A 26,306-nucleotide genomic window follows, 5' to 3' on the forward strand; every position below is an offset into this window, starting at 1 on the left:
ACCAAATTTCTGTATTATGGGGTAAAGAAAAAATAGACAATTCCTTGTTTTTTTGTGATGGCAGACTTTTGAGGTTAGATGATGTTATCTAAGGTGGTGGAAGTGGGACAGGTGCACATGGGAATGAACTATGAGGAGGTGGGTATAAAGCTGTGTAGGTGAGGTGTGAGTGAGAAAGGCAGTGTGAGGTAACAAGGCTGGGCGGGCCACAGGAAGCCGGGCGGACCACAGGAAGCTGGCTGGGAAAAAAAGTCTTTGGCTTTACTGAATTAAAAGCAAGAATAAAACAACCCAAAGACAAATGGAAAATCTCACACACAAAGTCTAGAAAGTAATGGAAACAGAAAAATAATCACACATGTGTTCCGGAAAAGGTGAACTGAAGTGTCTGGCCAATTACAGTCTACTCTAATTTTTGGGTGACTTTTCAGGACTTTATGCAGTAAGATCATCTAATTAAAAAACAAATAGAGGAGCAAACACTTCCTTTAGAAAGAAACACAAAATATTCTTTTGTAAAATTTAAATTTCTCCATTTAGAACTCTAGTAGTTAAAAAAAAATGACCTATCCAAATCAAAAGAATGCTAAAATAGGGATTCCAATAATGTTTCAGTGTTTGGTCTCTAGCTAAAATAGTGTACGTACACGTTGGGCCACTAGGTGTCTCTTTGCATACGTATTATGATTCCAGCCAGAGAAAGCTAAGCACTTCTTAAGTGAAATTGTCAACGTGAATTGTGTCAACAAATGTTTCAATTTGAGGGTATTTAGGGATGACTTTAAGGATTCTTCAGAAAGGATAAATAGATGTGTCTTGGCTATATATCTCTCTCTCACTCTTGCGTTAGATGTTTTGCAAACTTTAACCCAGGATTGTCAGCAGATGTAAAATTCTGGTACTTATACCAGGGTGGTTGGCAGGCTGATAGGATAGAAGAGCCTGCCCATTTAGGATGATGACCAAGAGGTTATTTCTGAATGAAGTCTTGGCAAGGATACTCAATTCCCAAACAAGCTGTGTTTGGCTGTCCAATGTCTCTTTCTAGGAGATGTAGTCCTTCCTGATCAGATCCTTCAAAATTACCCTGTTAACAGCTCATCTGTGGTCTCCCATGGCCCTTTGAGGACAAGGTATCAATTACTCTGAGTCACATAAGCCCCCTCTGAATTGTCCAGATTTGGTAAACAATTTACACACACTCTCTTTCATCCTACAAGAATGTAATGATATTGACTGTTTGCAGAAAAATTAAGCATGTTGTTAAGGAGAAGCTGAAAAGTCAAAGATTATTGTAAGAGACAACACTGCTAAAATTCAAAGGGCCCTGAGCCTGGGGTCTGAAGACCTGAGTTCAGATTCTGCCTGTATAACGTGCTAGCTGTGGAATGTAAGTGGTCTTCCTCCTCTATATGTTAGTTTCTTTGTAAAAGTATAGGTGATGTTACTTTACAGACTTGATATGCAGACTAAAAACAGTTTGCAGTAATTCTGCCAAATATCACGGTAAGAGCCTCTAAGAGAAGTCACCCTATGCTTGAAAAATTTTTTTCCAGTTTTTTTTTTTCCTGAAAAATAAATGACAACATCACTGTATAAGTTCAAGGTATACAGCATGATGGTTTTTGCTTTTTTACTGAAATATGGTTGACGTATAAAGTATTAGTTTCAGGTGTACCACATAATAATTTAATACTTATATACATGATGAAATGATCACCATGATGTCTAGTTACCGTCTGTCACCATACAATCTTATTACAGTATTATTGACTGTATTCTGTGACAGCATAACAGTTTGATTTACATATATTACAAAATGATTACTCAAGTTGCTTCAGTAAACATCCATCCTATATAAATACAATTAAAAAAGGAATAAAAGAATAAAGGAAAAAAATTTCTCCTTGTGATGAGAACTATTAGAATTTACTTTTAACAACTTTCCCGTATATCATACAACGCTGTTAGCTAGTCATCATGGTGCACCTTATTTATCTTACAACAGGAAGTTTGTACTTTTTGGCCACTGTCCTCCAATTCCCCCTCCCCCAATCCCTGCTTCTGGTAACCACAGGTCTGATCTCTTTTTCTATAAGTTTGCCTGTTTTTTTTTAGATTCACATGTAAGTAAAATCTTGTCTTTCTGACTCTGACTTATTTTACTTTGTGTAACACTTTCAGGGTCCATACATGTTGTTCCAAATAGCAGGATTTCCTTTTTTTTAATGGCTGAATAATGCTTCATTGCATATCTATATGCACCAAAACTTCTTTATCCATTCATCTATTTATGGACATTTAGGTTTTTTCTGTGTCTGGTTATTGTGAATAATACTATGAACATAGGTGTGCCAATATCTTTTCAAGTTAGTGTTTTGATTTCCTTCATATAAATACTCAGAAGTGGAATTGCTAGAACACGTGGTAATTCTATTTTTAATTTTTTGAGGATCCTCCATACCGTTTTCCTTAGTGGCTGCACCAATTTACGTTCCTACCAACAGTGTACAAGCGTTCCCTTTTCTCGACAGCCTCACCAACATTTGTCGTCTCTTGTCTTTTTGATGATGGATGTCTATTCTAACTGACATGAAGTGATAGTTCATTGTGGGTTGTTTTTTTTTTTAAGATTTTATTTATTTATTTGACAGACAGAAATCACAAGTAGGCAGAGAGGCAGGAAGAGAGAGAGAGAGGAGGAAGCAGGCTCCCTGACAAGCAGAGAGCCCAATGCGAGGCTCGATCCCAGTCCCCTTGGATCATGACCTGAGCCGCGAAGGCAGAAGCTTTAACCCACTGAGCCACCCAGGCGCCCCCGCTCATTGTAGTTTTAATGGCCGATTTTCCTAATGACCAGTTGAACATCTATCTTTTCATGTACACATTGACCTTTCATATATCTTCTTTGGAGACATGTCTGTTGAGGTCCTTTGCCCAATTTTTGACTGGATTATTTGTTTTTTGCCCTGGAGTTGTAGAAGTTCTTCGTATGTTTTGGATATTAAGCCTTTATCAAATACATAGTTTGGAAGTGCTTTTTCCCATTCCGTAGGTTTGTCTTTTTACTTTGCTGATGGGTTCTTTGTTGTGCAAAAGCTTCTTAGTTTGATTTGGTCCCACTTGTTTATTTTTGATTTTGTTGCTTGTATTTTAGGTGTCATATCCAAGAAATCATTACTGAGACCAATGTCAGGACTTTGTTCCTTACATTTCCTTCTAGGAGTTTCATGGTTTTAGGTACTATATCTAGGTCTTTAACCTATTCCAAGTTAATTCTGTGGGGGTGAAAGATAGGGAGTAGCAGTGCTGACCATGCTGACTCCGCCATTGGCCCTCCCTGCTCATGTCTGCACCATGATCCCCTTAGGACCGTGTGTTCCAGGCCCCTTGGAGGTTAACATACGGCAGGAAGGCCTGTCTTGAGCTTCTCTCTGGCACCACTTTAGATAACCACCCTTTGACCTCACCATAATGGCCCTCACTCTATAAAAGCTGTGGATCAATGTCCGCACTTTCTGGAGAACACCTGCTTAGTGCCCAGGTCATCTATCTGCGAGTCAGTAAGCTACCCCGAATGAAAGTGTGCAAACGGTATGGAGTGGTTTACTTTGTTTTTTGGTCTCAAAGTTCCCTCTCAATTTGGAAGATCCTTTACTGTTCCTCTTCCACCTTCTAATGTATGGGTTCGGTTTCATTCTTTTACTTTTGAATATCCAATCATCGAGCAACATTTATTGAAAAGACTGTCTTTTCTCCACTGATTATCCTTGGCTCTCTGGTCAAATATTGGTTAGCCATATATGCTTGGGTTTGTCTCTGGTCTCTCAATTCAATTCTGGTGGTCTATTTGTCTATTTTTGTGTCATCACTCTCCTGTTTTGATGAGTATGGCTTTATAGTACAGCTTGAAGTTAGGGAGTGTGATACCTCCTGCTTTGTTCCTTCTGAAGATTTCTTTGGCTTGTTGGGGTCTTTTGTGTTTCCATATAAATTTTAGGGGTGTTCTTTCTACTGTAAAAAAATGCCACTGGAAGTTTGATAGAGATTGCATTCAATCTATAGATGGCTTTGGTAGTACTGACATTTTAACAATATTAATTCTTCCAGGCTATGAACACAGACTACCGTTCTGCTTATTTGTATCTTCAATTTCTTTTTTCAGCATCTTGTAGTTTTCAGTTTAGATATCTTTCACCTCTTTAAATTTATTTCTAAGTATTTTATTGTAAATGGGATTAATTTATTCCTTTTCCAGAAACTTTGTTGTAGTATATAGAAACACTTCTGATTTTTTTTTTTTGCATCAGTTTTATATCAGTTTTGTATCCTGCAACTTTACTAAATTCATTGATTAAATCTAACAGTTTTTTGGGGGTTGAGTCTTTAGGATTTTCTTTATACAAAAGTTTGTTGTCCACAAATAGAGACAGTTTTACTGTCTTTTCCAATTCTGATACATTTTATTCCTTTTATTTTCTTTCTGACTGATAGCTCTAGATGGGACTTCCAATACTATGTTGAATAGAAGTGGTGAGAGAGCACCCTTGTGTCATTCTTGATCTTAGAGGAAAAACTTTCATCTTTTCACCTTTGAGCATCAAGTTAGCCATGAGCTTGCCATATATGGCCTTTATTATATTGAATAATGTGCCTTCTATGCATTATTTGTGGAGTTTTTATTTTGAATGGATGCTGAATTTTGTTTACTTTTTCTGTGTGAATTGAGATGATCATATGATCCTTTTATTAATGTGATGCTTTACATTGATTGGGACACTATTGATTTGGAATATCCTTGCATCCTAGGGATAAATCTCATTTGATCATGGTGAATGATCCTTTTAATGTGTTGCTAAATTTGTTTTGCAGTATTTTATTGAGAATTTTTGCATCTAAATTCATCAGGGATATTGGTTTGTAGTTTTCTTTTCTAGTTGTGTCCTTTTCTGGCTTGGTATCAGGATAATCCTAGCCTTGTGAAATTATTTTGAGAGTATTCCCTCTTCTTCGAATTTTTGGAAGAGTTTGAAAAGGATTAGTGTCGATTCTTCAAGTGTTTGGTGAACGTCACAAGTGAAGCCATCTGCTCCTGGGCTTTTCTTTGTTGGGACATTTTTTTTTATTACTGATTCAAATATCCTTACTGGTAACTAATTGTTCTATTCAGATTTTCTATTTCTTCCTAATTCAGTCTTGGTAAGCAGTATTTAAAAATTTTTCCATTTCTTCTAGGTTGTCTGGTTTATTGGCCAATAGCCTCTTCATAATAGCCTCTTACTATCCTTAGAATATCTGTGGTGTTAGTTGAAATGTCTCCTTAATTTATAATTTTGTTGATTTGAGTCTTTTCTCCTTTTTTTTCTTGCTTAGTCTAGCTAAGGGTTTGTCAATTTTATCTTTTCAAAGAATCAACTCTAAGTTTGGTTAATATTTTCCATTGTTTTTCTCTTCTCTATTTCATTCATTTCTGTTCTAATTGGTGTTATTTCTGCTCAGTTTGTCCTTCTTTTTCTATTTCTTTAAGATGTAGAGTTAGATTATTTATTTGGGATCTTTCTTGCTTTGTATGATAGGTGTTTATTGCTATGAACTTCTCTCTTAGAACTGTTTTTGCTGCATCCCATAAGTTCTCACATGTCATATTTCCATTTTTGGTAACTTAATTTCCCCTTTAATTTCTTCTTTGAGCCATTGGTTGTTCAGGTTGTTCATGTGTTTGTGAATTTTCCAGTTTTCCTCTTGCTACTGATTTCACATGACATTGTGGTCAGAGAAGATACTTAGTATCAATTCAATCTTCTTGAATATGTTAAGACTTGTTTTGTGGCCTAACATATGGTCTCTCCTAGAAAATATTCTATGTGTGCTTGAGAAGAATGTGTATTCTGCTGTTGTTAAATAGAATGTTCTCTATATATCTGTTATATCCATTAGTGGTGTTCCAATCTGCTGTTTCCTTCTTGATTCTCTGTCTGCATGACTCATACACTGTTCAGAGTGGGGTATTAAAGTCCCCAACTATTATTACGTTACTGTTCATTTCTCCTTTTAGTTCTGTTGGCTTTGCTTTATATGTTTAGGTGTTCTGATGTTGGGCAGACACGTATTTACGATTACTATGATGTGTTGATGTGTGGACCCCTTAATCATTATATAATGACCTTCTTTTTCTTTTTTACTTATTTTTAGTTTAAAGTCTATTTTGTCTAATATAAGTATAGCTTTTCTTGCTTTTTTTTTTTGGTTACCATTTACTTGAAATGTCTTTTTGCATCTTTGCTCTCAGTCTAGGTGTGTCTTTAAGGCTAAAGTGAGTATCTTGGATGCAGCATAGTGTTGGATCTTGTTATTTTATATATTCAGCCATTCTATGTCTTTTGATGGAAGACTTTAATCCTTTTGCATCTAAAATAATTATTGATAGGTAAAGATTTATTATTGCAATTTTGTTAATTGTTTTCTGATTATTTGCTAGATCCATTGCTCCTTGTTTCTTATTCTACTGTCCTTTGTGTGTGTGCTTTAATGTCTTGTGGTATTCATATGCTTTGACATCTTTATCATGTCTTTTTGCATGATTATTACAAATTTTCCCCTTGTAGTTAGCACGAGGCTTACATAAAATATCTTAAACTTATAACATTTTATTTTAATTTGGTAATGAATTAACTTCAATAGAATTTGTATACTTTACATTTTTATTTCTTATCCCCCTCACATTAGGTTATTGCTGTTAGAATTTACATGTTAGATTGTGTAACTAATAATAGATTATTATATTTGTGGTTATTTTACTACATTCATTTTTTAAAATTTTAAACCAGAGTTGTGAGTTAGGCACCATTATTACCATACTGCAAAATCTAACTATGACTATATATGTATTGTTACCAATGAAATTTATGCTACCTTTTTCTATTCTTATGCTTTTAATTAGTGTTTTTTCTCTCCTACTCAAAGAACTCCCTTTAGCATTTCTTATAAGGCAGGTTGGTTGTAATGAAGTCCCTCAGTTTTTGTTTGTCCGGGAAGTTTTTATCCCTCTTTATTCTGAAGGACAGGTTCACAAGGTATAGAATTCTTGGTTGATAGTTTCTTTCAATATTTTGAATATGTCATCCCATTCCATGGGGGTTCCCTTGTATATAACTTCTCCCTTTTCTCTTGCTGCTTCTCAAATTCGTTGTCTTTGACTTTTGACAATTTAATTATAATGTGTCTTAATGTAGTGTTATTTGGGTCCAACCTATTTGGGATCCCTTGGGACTCATGGATCCAGATGTCTACTTTTTTTCACCAGGTTCAAAAGGGTTTTCACCATTATTTCTTTATATATACTTTCTATCCTTTTCTCTTTCTCTTCTTTTTCTGGAATTCCTTAATGCAAATACTTTTTGTTGTTGTTGTTGTGTTCTATAATTCCCATAGATTTTCTTCATTCTTTTTTCTTTTTGCTCTTCTGACTGGATAATTTCTAATGTCCTATCGTGCAGGTCACTGATTCTTCCGCATTGCTGTGTCTACTTTGGAAACTCTATCAAATTCTTCAGTTCAATTATTATATTTTTCAACTTGAGAATTTCTTTCTTCATTTCTTTTTTTATGGTTGGTATTTCCTTCAAATTTCTCATTTTGTTCGTGCATTGTTTTCTTAATTTTGTTTACTTGTCTATCTGTGTTTTCTTATAGTTCACTAAACTTTCCAAGGAGGATTATTCTGAATTCTTTGTCTTGCAGTTCATAGATATCCATTATTTCTTTTTCTTCAAGTTTTTATTTAAATTCCAGTTAGTTAACATACAGTGTAACGTTAGTTCCGGGGGTAGGATTTAGTGATATCCATTTCTTTACAGCCAGTTATTAGAGCTTTATCGGTCTCTTTTGGTGGTGTCACACTTACATGATTTGTGTGTGTGTGTGTGTGTGTGTGTGTTCCTTATTTCTTTTTGTTGGTATTTGCGCATTCGAGTAATGGCATTCCTTTCCCAATCTTAATAGGTTTGCTTTGGCAAAGGCAGTTTGGGTTTCTAGGTGTGTCTTCTGGTAATATCTTTGGGCAGGTGAGACCAACTATTGTCTATTTTTGAGTGAGGCAACTGTTCGAATTCTGGTGAATGAGATGGGGGGTGTGCTACTGGTTGAGAACAGTACGGGCTTAGTTCCTTACACAAGTGAGGCTGTGGGCTAGGTTCCACAGTTACCTGAATTTTTTGGTCAAGCTGACTAGATGGTTGGGACTGGGTACTATATTTAATAATAGCCGAGGCTATAAATTCGCTTCCCAGTCCTGGAAGGACAGTAGGCCAGGGTCCAGGACTATATGGCTTGTTGTTTGGGGACTTGCATCAGGCCTGAGGATGCACTGAATTCCCTGGTCAGGTGACTTCATCAGTTCTGCTCTGTGGATAAAGGAAGCCACCAGCTGTGCTCTCTCTTCCAGTGGCACTGTACGTAGGGCTGTTGAATGTACTGTGCAGCTTTGTGTGTGCTCTGGTTAAATTCTTGTCAGACAGGCTGAAGGCTGTCTTCAGTGAGGAGTAGGGCTATGAATTAGATTCCCTGCCCAGGTGTAGTGGAAGCAGCTCTACAGCTACTTTGTTATCTTAACTCAAGCTGACCTGCACCCCAAGTTCCCTGGCCAAACAGGGTCACCGGCTTTGCTCTGCAAACTGCTAGCTCTGTGTGCCCTACTCTCGACTCCAGCACCCCTGGGCTGCATAGCTTCCAGTTGTTTTCACCAGCCCTTCTGGTTTGATGGGGCCAGAAGACACTCTCCACAGCTGGTGAGTCCATGTGTCAGCTGCCTTGCCTAGGTGGTAGGGGAGGAACCATTCCAGACTATCCTCAACTTCCCAAATAGGCTGTCTGGTTGGGTCAGACCAGGAGCTACTGGCAGCCTTGGCTAAGAATGAATCCCTCTACCCACACAGAGCATGGGAAGCCTCCACACCTGGTACTGGCTTTGTTCTGGAGGAGATCAGCTCTCTTCACCTGCCTCTTGGCTCTGGTGCCACTGGGCTGCATAGCTTCTAGGACTTGTCATCAGCCCTTTTCATCACATGGGCCTAGAAGGCACTCTCCACAGCAGGTGGGGCTCTGACTAGCAAAACAGTTCTGGGGCTGGCAAAACTTGTTTTAGGATCCCAAACAGACAGGTCTGCATCACCAGAGTTCCCTGTCAGAGTGCAGTCCCAACTTGGTTCTATAGGTGAACAGAGCCACTGACTGGGATTACTACTTGGGCCCTGCAGGCATGAACTTGGTCTGCCAGGATCTGTGTGCTGGTTGTTGCAACCCCCTCCCAACTTCTCCATCGTAGTCAGATTTTTGGTGGCTGGGCCCTACAGATTCCTCTCTAATCCTTACAGAGCACTTTAAGGGTAGAGGCTCCTACAAAGAGACTCACAATGCTAGGGGAGGTTGATTGTCTCTTTGGGTTCTCTTTTGCCACTGAAGGGACTAGAGGCTCAGGGGGACCTCTGCACATGGTGTGGCCCTGTCCTGGGGGAGGGGCAATGTAGTCAACATGTAGCCTCTTCTCTTACCCTTCTAAGGCATCAGCTTGGTCTTTGAGGTGCAGGGGGGTGCTTCAGCCTCATCCTTGTGCCCTAGGACTCTGCCAGTAGTGTCTTGTTCTTGAATAGATGTTACTTGTTCTTCTTGTGAGGGGGAGCAAAATAAGAAACAACTTTCACTTATTTGTGGAGCATAGCAAATAGCATGGAGGACAAGGGGAGATGGAGAGGAGAAGGGAGTTGAGGGAAATTGGAAGGGGAGGTGAACCATGAGAGACTATGGACTCTGAAAAACAATCTGAGGGTTTTGAAGGGGCGGGGGATGGGAGGTTGGGGGAACCAGGTGGTGGGTATTAGAGAGAGCACGGATTGCATGGAGCACTGGGTGTGGTGCAAAAACAATGAATACTGTTACGCTGAAAAGAAATAAAAAAATTAAAAAAAAATAACAAAAAACAAAAACAAAAAAATATATGATTTAATTACTTCTGCATAATAAATGACAAAATCAATCCTGATGTTTGTTACATTAAAAAACAAAAACAAAAACAAACAAAAAAAAGAAACAACTTTTGTCACCATCTTGGGACTGTCACACCAGCCACCCTATTCTTAATAAAGGAAGCCTTCCCATTATTATGCACAGCAGTTTAGCTCTTAATGGTGTCTACCTCTCCTGTCTGACAAGGCTTGGGACACTACCTTTGCAAAATAATAAGACCCATTAAAGTGATATTTCCCAGTGAAAGAGCTAGCCAGACAAAAAAAGAATTTTGGCTCAAGTCCACAACAATGGGTGCAAATAGCTGTGCAATATGTTTTCTTTTTCTGGCTTTCTTCCAGCCAGCAATGGTCCTATGGCAGAGACCACTATGTAGGGTATACTTTATTAACTTTGGTGGAAAGTGTTCGGTAGAAGGTCAATTGGGAAAGTTGAATTAGATTGATTGGTTGCCCCAGAGCAGTGCCCATATAGTCCGGATTTTATAAGCCGAAAAATTTATTATCTTTCATAGAGAGAAAATATGATTATTATTCTTATAGAATAAAGAATAATTGAGTAGAGAAATTTAAGGGTGCAAGTTGCAGAAAAGTAAGGGCCATCCCTTGCCATTTTTATCTGGTCAATCTTACAGCACTGCATCTGCTCTTACTCCCACAAACTGGAGTGAAGGCATCAGGTGTCGTTACTTAGGGGCTGCCATTGTAGAGAATTGGGGTGTGTTCCTGAGTCAGACTGTAGTGGACCTAATAATTAATAGTTTTTTTTTTAGGGGCTCCCAGGGTTTCCTGTGGCCTTATGATAGGCTCGTGACCCTTCCCCTACTTCATGTAGCATCTTCGTGCTAGTAGAAACCTTTGAGGAAGTTCCTTGGGTTTCAATCACAAATCTCTTAGATTGGACCAAAACACACAGCTAGATTGAATCTTAGAATGACTGGATTCTTGAAGTTTCTGGGATCTGTCACTGGCCTAGGAGAGGAGGGAGGTATCATGCAGGTTTTATCTGCAGTGTTGTACAAGGCTGCTGCTAGTGTGTATGTTTATGTGTGTTTAGGGGGGTGTGCAAATCTGTTTTGGGGGATCCTTGCCTATAGAATAATTTGAATAGCCAAAGTCAGCATGCTAGCCTAATTCTGGAAGGCTTCTGGGAGGAATCGCTTACAGGGCTGGCATTATGGAATTTAAAATTATCATGGGAACACAATCAGCCCCACAGACATGAGTCTCTTCTGGCATCCAGTCAACTCTATGAGCTGGGGAAGGGAAAGTGCCTCATTTGGGAGCCATGGACCCAGGATGATCTGCCATGGCCCCACTGGGAGATCAGTAAGGCTCTGTCACTTGCCTGAGCCCTAGGGGCATGTTGGGGTGCAGACCATCGTCTTTGAAGTTTTAGGCTCTGGAAGCTCAGAGAAGAGCCAGAGAACCCTGCAGTCCAGGGACACAAAGGAGTTTCGTGCCTCCCCAAGGGGTATGGTCAACAGCCACTTGTATTTGTTGCAGGTTCTTGCAGGAGGTAAAAGAAGCAGATTGTTCAGGATGTCTTACAGTTTGCCACTTGCTTGTTACCATGGAAAAATGGTCCCTTGGGAGCAGAGATTGACATGATTGGCGGAAAGAGAAGCTTTCCTTGCTTAGATTTGTAGATTTTTCTGTCTACGCCTTGATTGTCAGGACTGAGTTGCATCCTGTGGGGATGCAAGAAGGACAAGTGAGAGAGAGGTCTGCCAGTCTCTTTAGATGATGTACCGCAGTATTTTAGTGGTGTTGAAAATAAAGTAATTTTAATCATCATAGTTTCTGTTTAAAAAAAGCCGTGGCTCTGAAAACCATCTGTCAGTTCATCCTCAAAGTGGAGCGAGAGCAGAAATGTAGCAAAATGAGTGGAAAAGTTAACAATAAGAAAGAGAAAATAGATGATAGAGAAAGAAAGAATAAGATGTTTAAAACATGCAGGGAATAGATTGGAATCAGGATGACAATAGAGCTTAAATTTAAAAGAAAAGATGGGGGCATCTGGATGGTGCAGTAGGTTAAGCATGTGACTCTTGGTCTCAGCTCAGGTTGTGATCTCAGGGTCATGATCTCAGAGTCCTGATACGGAGTCCAGCATGGAGCCCCAGGTTGGGCTCTGTAGTGAGCATGGGAAGTGCTTGAGTTTCTCTCCCTCTCCTCCTACCCCTCCCCCACTGGAATAAATAAGTAAATCTTAAAAAAAGAAAAGAAACAACGAGATACTTTGATTAAACCATTTTCCTCTCATGAATTTCTTGAACCAAGTAACAATTCCAGACCATTCCTTCCATACATCACTGTGGATGTGCTCACAGGGGGGTTATCTTGTGTTTTGCTTCCTTCTCTCTTCCTCTGCCTTAACAAGAGATCTCCTGCTAATTGGCTAAACTAATGGATTATTTCCTGTCATTTGCTTTTATACATTAGCAAAGATGGATTTTCTCTCTTGCTTCCCATGGCATTGCTTTGACGGACTACCAAGTAACAGAAGATGCTTGCTAATGGTTCTCATTTCTAGTTAAGTTTGTTACCACACGTATCATGTGCTTTTTGATATCTGAGCCTTCTGCCTCTAGAGTGACCAGCATTTTCTATTTCCTCTTTAGCTCTAGTTTCTGGATTAAGAATAATGCACATTGTTTGCCTCTGTTCATGGACTTTCTATAAATTTGTTTGCTGCTCTGAGAATGTCTTGTCAAATGCCAGTGTTGTAATTTTAAAGGATAAGCATGTTATGAATTAGTATGTGGGTTTTAAAAATTTTAGTTCAGAGCTGTCTTGCTCTGTTCAAAAGAAAAAGAATAAATCTAGGTCATAGTTTATTCCACTTGAAAAACTACCTTTAAATCACAGAAAAAATTGTCTTTTTTAAAAAAAAGTTTTTATTTAAATTCCTGGTAGTTAACATACAATGTAATATTAGTTTCAGGTGTACAATATAGTGATTTGGCACTTCCATATAATGCCCAGTGCTCATCTAAATTATCTTCTTTTCAAAAACCTTTAAAACTAGACATGGTGCTTATTTTGTTGCATCATCCCAACGATTATAAGGTCGAGAGGGGACTAATCAAGGCAGTTGCTTTTGGAACAATAATACCAATAACTGCCTTTAGTGAATTTTTTTCTTTGTTCTTTTAAAAAAAGTACCAATTATACTAGCAATTGCCTTCTTTATCAATAGAGCATTGGTTGCATGTTGATGTGTTGGTTTATTTTCTGATTTTTAAAATGATAGAAGACCAGAGTCGATATTTCTAACTTAACTAATTTGCTAAACAATTTCTAAAATAAATTGCTAGAATAAACTTGTATTTTGTTTGCACCTAAAGCAAAGTAGAATGATTCTTCACTGACGTCCTAGTCAGCTTGGGCTTCTATACCAAAATACCATAACTGTGTGCCTTGTCAATGACACAAATTTATTTGTCATAATTCTGAAGGCTGGGAGTTCAGTATTATGGGACCATCATGGCTGGTTTCTCCTAAGAGATCTCTTCTGGGTTGTAGACAGCCCACTCCTCTTGTCTCTTCACATGGTAGAAAGGGAGCTAGCTACCTCTCTGGTCTTTTTAAGGGCCTTAATCTCATTTATGAGGACTCCACTGCCATGACCTAATCAGCTCCCAAAGGCCCCACTTCCAAACATATCACAGGGGGATTAAATTTCAACCTGTGAATTTTGGGAGCGGGTGGGGAACACAAACATTCAGTCCCTAACAACCAGTACATATTAAGGGGCTTATCATCTTTTTTGAAATTAGCTTTATTATCCATTTGGTAATGAAATGGGGTTTCTGCTTTTTAGTTGCAGAGCTTATCAGGAATACATTTGTTTTCATTTCACAAACTTAAAAACAGTATTTGCAGCCTCATTGTTTTGGCTGAGTCTCATGTGGTGGTGTGTTAAGGAGGTTTTTTTTTTTTTGTTTTTGTTTTTTTAAAGATTTTATTTATTTGACAGAGAGATCACAAGTAAGCAGAGAGGCAGGCAGAGAGAGAGGAGGGGAAGCAGGCTCCCTGCTGAGCAGAGAGCCCCATGTGGGGCTTGATCCCAGAACCCTGGGATCATGACCTGAGCCCAGAGCAGAGGCTTAATCCCCTGAGCCACCCAGGTGCCCCAAGGAGTTGTTTTTTTAAAGAAGATAACCGTCTCAAATGGGACTGAGAAAATTATTCCTTTAAATCCTTAAATTCTGAAACAAGGCACCGGAAATGTCTCTAGGAGAGTAGGTTAGGGAGTTTAATCAACCTTGAAGAGTAAAAGCTATTTTATTTGATGAAACCTGTTATCACACTTGCTCACATCCTATAGTTGTGTGCTAATTCCATCAGGAAGAATAGTTTTCTATAACAAAGCCATTTCCAGGTAATTGCTCCCATTCAAGATAATTGCTACCACTTGGTGAACATGCATCGGGTCTTGTAGGCTTCTCATACGGTATTTCATTTAATTCTCACAAAATCCCCGAGCTGGTTATTATTTCTGTTTAACATATGTGGTGTCTATTATGCAGGCAAATTAAGCGATTTTAATAAGTTTCCACATTTAACAAGTGGCAGAGTGAAATGTTTGACCCTAATCCCTGCGTGGGTAGTAGTTTTGAAACATGTTATTTTGGTTGTCTACCCAGAAAGTAATTTGGAAGCCCTATGTACCCCCCAAAACCTTACATTGTTACCTAGAGTTTTTATTGTATGTTTGTTTAAATAATTGTAAAAGATGCCATTTCTGACATATGATAAATCTTGATAGTAAAAAGATTATATTTCTTTTTAAATATAACCTGTGTGATAGAAATAGCACAGAGATTGGGTATGTCACATATATATATATATATTTTAAAAAGTCATCTTTGGAATTTTAATTTTACATTACTCTGTTCTCTTCCCTTGTGGAACTCATATTTTCATTCTACTACTCCATAGGTTTTTATCCAATTATTATATATCTATATTATATATAGATATATAGATATATATATTTGCTTCAAAAAATTTCATTGATGAGTTTATTTCAGCAAAAAATACATACTTAAACTGAAATTGATTTAATTTTTTGTGTGACACAATTCTTTAAGCCATATAAGATTTCATTTGGAGTGGGTTATCATTATAGTTATTATTAGTATGCAATTTGACAAACAACATGAATATGCTATTTTGACAAATAATGGTTAGTGCAAGAGGTACATATTTTTATTGAGAATGCATCATTTAATGAGATATAGATGAGGCTTTTCCCCTAATTATGGAACTACTTATAGGTGAATAATATTTATTGGTGGAATGAAAGAGTTCAGAACAAGTTTTAATCCTTTTGTTGCTTTCTATGTATGTGAAGACTTAAAAATGTTTTTCACATAAATAGATGGAAATGAAGCACTTTTGAACCCCTTCCAAGTATATGCCAAATACCCCATGTGATCTATCACAACTACTTTTAATAATTAACAATCAAAATAGATTTTTCTTTAATTTTGTTGAAAGCAAAGAATTAGAAACCTCTTGATTTATGAAAGTTATTTTTGCCTTGGCATTAGGTTCTTATACATTTTTAATTCTTGGGAATTATACAGAAATCTTTTATAAAAAATCCTTTATCAAGACATATCAGGTAACTACTCCTTCCTTTAACTCTTTTTACTTATGGGCACCTTACTTAAACTGATATTCTCAGGGTTGGGAATAAGGCAAAATTATTATCAAGACACCTTCATCAGTGTCATTATTATTTTTTCATTAATTGCTTTCACTGTGTGCCTTATAAATATATTTATCAAAATCTTGGAACTACATGTTTAGCTTATCAACATATAGATAACATGTGTGCTGTAACATGGTTAGCCAAGTTTGTTTTCATTATTTAAGCAATAAGTAAACATTTACATTAGTCTCCATAACCACCATTTCACTTCTTAATTCTTTTGGATTATGACTATGGGCTTTTTATGGAAGAGGAGAGGCAAGAGTTGAGCTAAAGTGTTTTGATGATTCTTCTGCCCCAAATTATCTTTGAATCATTTTGGTGAAATTTTCAATTTCATGTATGTTCACTACTTCAAGAAATAAGGTACTGAAACTCTTAAATTATTAAGTAAACACTCACATATAGCCTCTACAATAGCACATCCAGGCCTACGTATCCCCATCCCCTTATTCTTCCCTGCCCACACCACTGATTGCATATCGTTTCTATGCATTTGCTCTTTGACTCAGAGAAGGCTGACATCAACAGTCTCATTTCCATATCCTGCAGATTGGGGAGGTGAATTCTAGAGGCATATTCCTGACAGCACTATCCTCCTAAACAAAAAATTTGGAATTCATAGGTTTTGTTTATTGAAACTCATCTATAGTTTAGTGTTTTTACTAGCTTGTATTTTTAATTCATTTTCTCAACAAGTGTCTGTTGAACTACCTGGTAAACAAAGACTGGGGATACAGTGGTAAATGAGTGAACAAGATAAGACACTGCACCTGCCTCCAGGTAACTTTTACTATACTGGGGAGTCAGGATGAAAGAACTAATTGTAACATTAATAATTCAGTACATTTATGAGAACTTCTATGAATAAAAGACAACATGCTGTGAGAGCTTGCCAAAGGGGATTGATCTCTCATAAGAACTGTGGAAAGCTTTCTTGACTAAATGACATTTGGTTGAAGGGATGAATTAGATGGTGCTGATAAACGATCTTGGGTGCAGGCTATTTAAGAGCATGAACAAAGATCCATGTAGAAACATTAAATTAAATTAAATTAAATTAAATAAAAAAGAAGCCCCATGAGTCAGGGAAGAAAGAGACATAGAAATCATCCAAGGTGGGGCTAGAGAGGAGGCAGAGGCCAGGCAGAGCCTTCCTTAATAGATTTTCATGATATTAGTCTTTATCTCAAGACTCATTGACAATTGTAGAGATTTAAGAAAAAGATGAATCGTTTAATGGGCATTGAAAAACATTACTTTGGTCAAGAAAGCAAACCAGGATATCAGCTGGGATGTTTCTGCAATGGTCCAAGAGGGAGGTGCATTTGACAACAGTGGTTGCAATGGCTGTAGACAAGTGAATACACCTAAGAGATTGTTAGGGGTTAAGGGATACAATATGTACAAGGGAAATATTCTATACAACCAAAGGAAGGCTTGATATGCGTGACTAGAGTAGTGTGTTGTCAACAAACGCCAATGCTTACTGGAAAATTAGAGATGAATTTTTTTTCTTTTGTCTTCCATCATCTTCTGTCATTTCTACTTATTTTACTGTTAGAAATCTGGCTGAGCAAAGGGATTCAGAATTCCACTGAAATAATAATTTTCTGATGGACTGATCTATTAATTAAGAAAAATTTTTTGGTAACTCTTGCCTAAGCTGTGTGGTTTACTCGGATAGACCCTGGGGCATAGAGAAGACTGGGTCTTGGCCTCTACCTTTGACATTCTCATCATCCAAACAGAGAGACCTGTCTACAGCATCATGGTACATAGAATACCATGGCCATTAGAAACGATGTCCTGTGGGAGACTTTGGGGGAGTGAGGGTAGTACGGTGCTGTTAAGAGAACAGACTGTCAAGTCTGGGCTTGAATTTAGAAATATCCATTTACTCACTTCTTCCTCTATGTTGCCTATGTTGTCTCACCTAAGACGTGGGAGTAATAATAGGGGATTATTCTTAGGTAGTTCTAATAATCATATGGCGCAATACATGAAAATCATCAATTGGCAGAGGATGTAGTAATGGCTTAATAAATAATATAGATGTAGCTATTCTATTGTTCTAGGGAAGGGGCTGATTAGCCCTTTGAGTCAGGAAAATTACACAGCAATGCTTTATATCATATTTAAAGGGTATATGTAGCTGACCTTTACTTTAATAAGTTAGTACTAAAGAAATAAATGTTTTATGACAATAAACTAATTTATTGAATATTTATTATATGTTGGGTACTGCTCTGAGTATTATAAAGATATTTTCTAACTTTATTTTTCTCTGAACCTAAGATAGAAATACTATTACTATGTCCATTTCACAGATGAGAGTCCTAAAGTCCCAAAGTATTTGTTACTTGCCCAAGATTACATAATAAATTGCTAACCTGAGTTTTAAATCCAGTTCAGACCAATCCAGAACTTTGCTCGTAACTTTTAAAAGTTTACAAGCTTCTTTACCTGAAGGTGCTGTTGAATTCAAACCATCTTTTGCTTATTATGTATTAGTTCAATCAATAGATATTAAAAATATATTGCTATAATAAGTCAATAAAATATTTATAGCATTTTATTAGAATGCTATTTTTATTTTAGAATATTTATTTTATTTTATTATTTTTAAATTTTTTTTACTTTATTTTTTATTTTAAAAATAAATACTTATTGTAGGAAATACATACATATGGGAAGAAACAATACATTATTGGTTATTCCAATTCTCATAGATGATTACACATTTTGCTGTAAATATCTTTAGACATTTTCCCCCAATGCACTGATGTATGGGATTTATGTATATAAACCTATATATATTTTTAATTTAATTTAATTTTTTTTCAGTGTTCCAAAAATCATTGTTTATGCACCACACCCAATGCTCCATGTAATACGTGCCCTCCTTAATACCCACCACCAGGCTTACCCAACCCCCCCACTCCTCTCCTCTCCAAAACCCTCAGTTTGTTTCTCAGAGTCCACAGTCTCTCATGGTTTGTCTTCCCCTCTGATTTCCCCCAATTCACTTCTCCTCTCCATCTCCTAATGTCCTCTGTGTTGTTCCTTATGCTCCACAAGTAAGTGAAACCATATGATAATTGATTTTCTCTGCTTGACTTATTTCACTCAGCACAATCTCTTCCAGTCCCGTCCATGTTGATACAAAAGTTGGGTATTCATCCTTTCTGATGGAGGCATAATACTCCATTGTATATATGGACCATATCTTCTTTATCCATTCATCTGTTGAAGGGAATCTTGGCTCTTTCCACATTTGGCGACTGCTATGAACATTGGGGTACAGATGGCCCTTCTTTTCACTACATCTATAAACCTATATTTTCATGATAAAAAGTGAATGGGATCACCCTGCATATTTTTTTTTTCAGCGTAACAGTATTCATTGTTTTTGCACCACACCCAGTGCTCCATGCAATCCGTGCCCTCTCCAATACCCACCACCTGGTTCCCCCAACCTCCCATCCCCCGCCCCTTCAAAACCCTCAGGTTGTTTTTCAGAGTCCATAGTCTCTCATGGTTCACCTCCCCTTCCAATTTCCCTCAACTCCCTTCTCCTCTCCATCTCCCCTTGTCCTCCATGCTATTTGTTATGCTCCACAAATCAGTGAAACCATATAATTGACTCTCTCTGCTTGACTTATTTCACTCAACATAATCTCTTCCAGTCCCGTCCATGTTGCTACAAAAGTTGGGTATTCATCCTTTCTGATGGAGGCATCATACTCCATAGTGTATATGGGCCACATCTTCCTTATCCATTTGTCCGTTGAAGGGCATCTTGGTTCTTTCCACAGTTTGGTGACCATGGGCATTGCTGCTATAAACATTGGGGTACAGATGGCCCTTCTTTTCACTACATCTGTATCTTTGGGGTAAATACCCAGTAGTGCAATGGCAGGGTCATAGGAAAGCTCTATTTTTAATTTCTTGAGGAATCTCCACACTGTTCTCCAAAGTGGCTGCACCAACTTGCATTCCCACCAACAGTGTAAGAGGGTTCCCCTTTCTCCACATCCCCTCCCACACATGTTGTTTCCTGTCTTGCTAATTTTGGCCATTCTAACTGGTGGAAGGTGGTATCTCAATGTGGTTTTAATTTGAATCTCCCCGATGGCTAGTGATGATGAACATTTTTTCATGTGTCTGATAGTCATTTGTATGTCTTCATTGGAGAAGTGTCTGTTCATATCTTCTGCCCATTTTTTTTTATATGATTGTCTGTTTTGTGTGTGTTGAGTTTCAGGAGTTCTTTATAGATCCTGGATATCAACCTTTTGTCTGCACTGTCATTTGCAAATATCTTCTCCCATTCTGTGGGTTGCCTCTTTGTTTTGTGGACTGTTTCCTTTGCTGCCTGCACATGTTTTTCCTTACTTTTTCATTAAAGATATATTATAAAACTCTGCACATTTGGTATGGTAGTGTGTAGTTGATAGTGGATAGTAAAGACTCAGGAAGCTTTGGTGGTCACTGATTGTCATCATCATCTTGAAAAATCACCCTCCAGCTAGGCTGTAAGAATTTGACATTCCAACAACAACACATTCTTTTCAGCACACCTCCACTAAATGTGGCCTCTATCTCGTAACTTTTGTGTGTGTGTTCATCTTGTTTTATTTTGCACTTATTTTATTGCTAATGAGGTTACACATTAGTCATTTGTATTTTTATTTTTTGAAAATTTTCACTTGTTTTTCTATATAGTTTGCCTATTATTTTCTTATTGGTGTCTAAGAACTCTTTCTATTATGTTTTTTTTTTAAAGATTTTATTTATTTATTTGACAGAGAGAGATCACAGGTAGACAGAGAGGCTGGCAGAGAGAGAGAGGGAAGCAGGCTCCCTGCTGAGCAGAGAGCCCGACGTGGGGCTCGATCGCAGGACCCCGAGATCATGACCTGAGCCGAAGGCAGAGGGTTTAACCCACTGAGCCACCCAGGCGCCCTCTATTATGTTTTTTTAAAGGTTTTATTTTAGCTCCAGGTAGTTAACATATGGTGTTATATTGGCTTCAGGTGTACAAGATAGTGATTAAGCACTTCCATACACCACTCAGAGCTCATCACAAGTGCCCTCCATAATCCCCATCACCTATTTCACCTATCTCCATGCTCACCTCTCCTCTGGTGACCACCAGTTTGGTTTCTATAGTTAAGAGTCTGTTGCTTGCTATACCTCCATGTCTGTTTTTTTTTTTTTTCTCCTTTGCTTGTTTGTTTGGTTGCTTAAATTCCACATATGAGTGAAATCATATGGTATTTGTCATTTTCTGAGTTATTTTGCTTATGGTAACACACTCTAGTTCCATCCATGTTGTTGCAAATGGCAAGATGTCATTCTCGTTGATGGCTGAGTAATATTCTGTTGTGTACACCACGGCTTCCTTATCCATTCATGGGCATTTGGGTTGTTTCCATAATTTGGCTATTGTAGATAATGCTGTATAACATTGGGGTGCATGTGTCCCTTTGAATTAGTATTTTTGTATTCTCTGGGTAAATAGGGTAGTTCTATTTTTAATTTTTTGAGGAAATTCTTTACTGTTTTCCAGAGTGGCTACAGCAGTTTGCATTTCTACCGAAAGTGCAGGGTTCTCCTTTCTCCACATTCTTGCCAACACCTTTTGTTTCTTGTGTTGTTGATTTTAGCCATTATGACAGGTGTGAGGTGAAGTCTCATTGTAGTTTTGATTTGCATTTGCCTGATGATCAGTTATGTTGAGCAACTTTTCATGCCATCTGTATGTCTTCTTTGGAAAAGCATCTATTCTTGTCTTCAGCCCATTTTAAAATTGATTCTTACATATTAAGTATATATTGCAGATATTTTCACCAGCTTGTGATTTGATTTTTACTTAGGCTTTAGTCTATTAATTAATTAATTAATAAAGATTTATTTATCTATTTGAGAAAGAGAGTGAGAGAAAGAGTGGGGTGAAGGGCAGAGGGAGAAGCAGACCCCCCCGAGCAGGAAGCCCAATATGAGACTGGATCCTGGGACTTTGCGATCATGACCTGAGCTGAAGGCAGACATAACCAACTGAACAACCCAGGCATCCCTAGTCTATTCTTTTAAATAAACAAAAATAAGCAATTAATTTATCAATCATTTTTTATTGTGGTTTTTCTCTTTTGTATTTTATAAACAAGTGTTTTATTCATACCTATATAATGTGGATATGATGTTTTTGACATTAAAATGGGGGAGCCATTCTTTGAGATTTGGGAAGCATTGGTGTAAGGAATAAATTCACACAGATCATGGATCTATGTCTCGTGTCACTGAAAGAGATTGAAAGTTTCTCTGCATTGGGAAGAGTTTCAGTGGCTGGTGGATGTTTAACAAGTTTCTTTGCTTGTTAGATTCTGAAAATATGAGTTTTTACTTTCATCTGATTTTCTTGAAACCACAGAACATCTTGTCTTTCAGGTAATCCACTACAAAGTGTAATACATCAAAAGGGGCTCATCTTCATACTAAAGTTGGGACTTCTGAGGCATGGGGATTAGTTACATTTTTGAAATTGTTCAGTTATTAGAATCAGAAAAAATAATAATGGATTAAATATTTCCACATCTTATACTGTGTTGTTCAACACAAAGAGGAAAATAGTTTTGTTTTTCAAAGATATTTGTTTATATAGAACACACTATTAAGTATGGAGATAATGTGCATGTCTTGCTGTAGACTTAAAGGATACTAGCCAATGTCCAGATGAATTCTGGCTTATATTGTGAACTCAGTTTTAGATATTGGCTTATTGAATTCGGTGTTAAAAGGCCGTTTAATGAATTACTTTTATTGTGAAATTCATCAATCAAAATAGAAATGTTTTTCCCCCGTCACAGAGATATATGCTTTTATGAATGCTTTAATTCCACATTTAACTTAAAAACTTTTTTTCTCTTCTAGCTTTTGTTTCTAACAATTTGACAGCATACATGGCGACTGATGGCAATGCTCTTGTAAGTACCCTTTGAGACTGTGGACTTAAATATTCATTGTCACTTTGAGGAATGAGTAAGAAAAAATAAACAAGTTGCTCTTAAGTTTGGGTAGCTATTTATTGCCCTCCATTTCCTTAGCCACATTGGAATTAAATGATCCTTTGGTGAGGTTTCAGGGTTTCTTATGATCACCAAGTATTTAAGACTGTTAGCTATTTGCTTTTAAAGATCAGAAACATAACTGTGATTTTAACATGTGGTGTGTAGTGTATCTCTGTGTTTGAGGTCAACTGTGGTATTAGTGCAAACTCTCATGCAACCTTTATGGGAAATATTCTGCCAATTATTACGCTGACATGGTAGGTTTTTTTTTAAAAATAATTTTACAGCTATAAATTTGCTTATTTAGGTAAGTCGACTGAGGAAGTATATCACCTTTATTTGACAAGGACTCCTGTGGTGTCAGGAAAAATAAAAAATTGATGTAGATAACATATTTCTAATAAAAGGGGGTGTGAGGTAGTGTGGGACTGTATGATGTACATCTTTTGGCAAATCTAATGACCTCATGATGGATGCATAGGATAAAGTTTTTAGAGTAGAGCCAAAAGCAGAATCAGAAGTGGAGTGTGAAAGAATATAGTAGGACTTCCTGCCAAATAGGGGACATGGCCATGGTTTCCCTATGCAAATTAGGAAATGGACATCAAGGCAGGTTGTAGGAATAGTGATGGAGAAATTGAACTGGATGGCTCCTGGAAGGGACAGCTTACTAAAAAGCAGGAAAGCTGATTAATTCTCTGCTTCGTTAACAATTTTATATCCCAGAAATAGAGAAAACAAAGACAGCCCTTTGATTCTGATGTTAATTTTAAATGAGGAGGAAAAGCTTGTTAGTGATGAAAATGGTAGAAACTTTGGGAGACAGGACTGCAGAAAACTAAAAATGAAAACACAAATTATAGTCCATTATGTACCCTGGGAAATTTGCCATCTAAAAATTGCAGAAAAGGAAAATGTGACCCCTTGGATACAAATGGGTAGGTGTTGTTTGATCATGGAGATGTGAATAATCATGAGGAAAATAAAGAAGAAGAACAACAAAGAGCATAAATGCAGCTGCAGTGGGAGCCTTGGCCAGGGTTAGACATGAAGGAATAGCACCGGGTGTTAAAGGAGGGTCCTGTGGTCAAGGGCAAAAGAAGGTGGGCATCACAGATTTGTCACTTAGGAACACTGAAGTTTACATTCCTGAAAATTTATAAAAATTTTTAAAAAAAATGCATATGATTATAAGTACATGTGTATATGTTATATGAAGCAAAGAAATGCAAAGGGAGAATTAGAATGGTTGAGAAAAGTAATGGAGGGTTTAATTTTTATTCTGTTTGCTTATCCTACTGAAAGAATGTAGTGTTCTAACTGGAAGGAGTTCATCATATATGTTTAAGAAGAAGAAATGAAAACTAAGATAATAAGAGAGCACCTAAGCACTTTAATGAATTCATTCATTCATTTATTCATTCATTCAAACATTCATTTAATTTTTAATGTTTACCTCTCCTGACTCTATCATGTATAAACCATTATACTATGTAGGACCTGGAAATGGAAATATTATTTGAAATAAGTTCAAATCTCCACATCTTAAGGCAAGTAAAACCCTAGCTATTGGAACAGACTGTAGATGTGATAACCAAAGGACTAACACACCACCCATATAATTTCCAACCCAGAGCCAGTACTGCTGTAATATGTAACCTGCTTTCCTTGGACCTGGGTGCAGGTGGATTCTGTCCTTACTGGTGGAAACTCAGGCTTTTTATGGGGCTTTTTCATTTCCTGAGCCATCTTCCCCATAACTCAATCAGCTCAACTTTCCTTGTGTGCCTATTTACCTGTTATTTTGTTCTCATAGTCATCAGTGTGTAGGTAGTACAGCTAAATATCTCTCTTAAGCATTTCTTCTAGCTGCTTTTCAGTGGTTACCCTACTTTATATTTCCATTCAGAAAATTAGTTCAATTTTCTGCTGTCATTTGTTCTCCAAATAAAATGTAGCACAGGAGACCTATTTTTATGCTGGGTAGTTTCAGGAGGCTCGACACATTTGACCTAATCACATCCCGAATTACACTTCATTTCCATTAACCTAACATTGATTGTGCTCTGTGTGCTGAGCACTCTTCTTGCTGCTTATGCTGAGGAGCTTACCATGTGCAGGGGGAGGGCAATACTTTAAAGACACTTTTTTTTATTCTCCCCTGCTAGTTATTGAGGTTGCTATGGTAAATGGTACTAGTAAAACTGCTCAAGAAACTAAATTCTAAGCATTTGAAATTTTATTATGTGTGTGGTAGAAGAACATTTTTTTTTTTCCATTAAGCTGAGTTGTTTGTTATCTGATAGTAGTATTTTCTTTCCTCTGAAGGAAACAGCAGAATGTTCAGAGCAAAAGCTTCACATAGAACCAAAGGTATTAACTCACCAAGTTCTGTCAGTTTTACCTTCTTACTATTTCCCCACCTTCACAGACATGACACTTGCTCTTCCCTCTGCCCGCTGGGCTTCTTGCCTTTGCACCTGCCCCCTCCGATCCCCCGTGTGACAGCCAGAGTGAACTTCCTTACACACAGATCTGATTGTGCCACTTGCCTGCTGACATCTGTTTAGTGGCTTTTCCCATTGGCTTTTGGATAAACCTTAGAGTTTCAAACGTAATTTACAAGGCCCTGCACGATGTAACTTCACTACTCTGAATGTGGTTATGTCCCAACACTCCGGGGTCCATGCCTTCCTGCTCACTCCTGCATCTCTGTATTAGACCCTCCTATGCTCAGGTCTTCATCTTTCTGGCTTTGTTTTTATCAATGTGTGGGGTACCTCCCCTGAGTCCCCAGTTCTGGGTAATAGCACTTCCGTGTGGACCTCATTATCCTTATTCGATTCCCTCTTTTCTGCCTTTGACTGGAAGCTGTGTGAGAGCATGCTAGCCACTGAATCACCCATCCTTGGCACCAAGTAATTGTGCAATAACTGGTGGTTGAATAAACAAAAGCCATAATTTACCCAACTGTGGCCTGAAAGAAATAATTAGCATAATCGTCTTTAGGATCTAGGTCATAGCTTGTTGGGAAATCTTCAACATAATGATTAGATTTGGTACAATCCCTAAACATCTCTAAGAATCCTTCTGTGCAGTCCTTGATATTTATAAGGCTTTCCATACATCACCGTGTGGTGGTAAGAAAGTTTTATACCCTAAATCAGTATTTTTTTAAAAAGATTTAATTTATTTATTTGACAGACAGAGATCACAAGTAGGCAGAGAAGCAGGCAGAGAGAGAGGAGGAAGCAGGCTCCCCGCTGAGCAGAGAGCCCGATGCAGGGCTTGATCCCAGGACCCTGGGATCATGACCCAAGCTGAAGGCAGAGGCTTTAACCCACTGAGCGACCCAGGTGCCCCTACCCTAAATCAGTATTGCTTAGTTTTCTTCAATGGTTAATTTTTCACTAAAATAAAGAAATAGATGAATAAACACATAAACAAATAACAACTAGTATATATGGATCCTAAAGGCTTAATTAAGAA

General features: G+C 37.6%; 1 protein-coding gene across 1 annotated transcript in view; it reads left to right on the forward strand.

Moving 5' to 3' along the window:
* Window positions 1-26,306, forward strand: part of LOC111158714 (interaction protein for cytohesin exchange factors 1) — a 207,122-nt gene that overhangs the window by 65,286 nt on the left and 115,530 nt on the right. Inside the window, exon 3 of the mRNA XM_022520933.1 lies at window positions 22,681-22,733. The gene's annotated coding sequence lies outside the window, so the exon portion shown is untranslated. The remainder of the gene's footprint in view (window positions 1-22,680; window positions 22,734-26,306) is intronic.

The sequence above is a fragment of the Enhydra lutris genome, unplaced genomic scaffold (genome assembly GCF_002288905.1).
Source record: "Enhydra lutris kenyoni isolate GAN:26980312 unplaced genomic scaffold, ASM228890v2 scaffoldscaffold62, whole genome shotgun sequence".
NCBI classification, from domain to species: domain Eukaryota; kingdom Metazoa; phylum Chordata; class Mammalia; order Carnivora; family Mustelidae; genus Enhydra; species Enhydra lutris.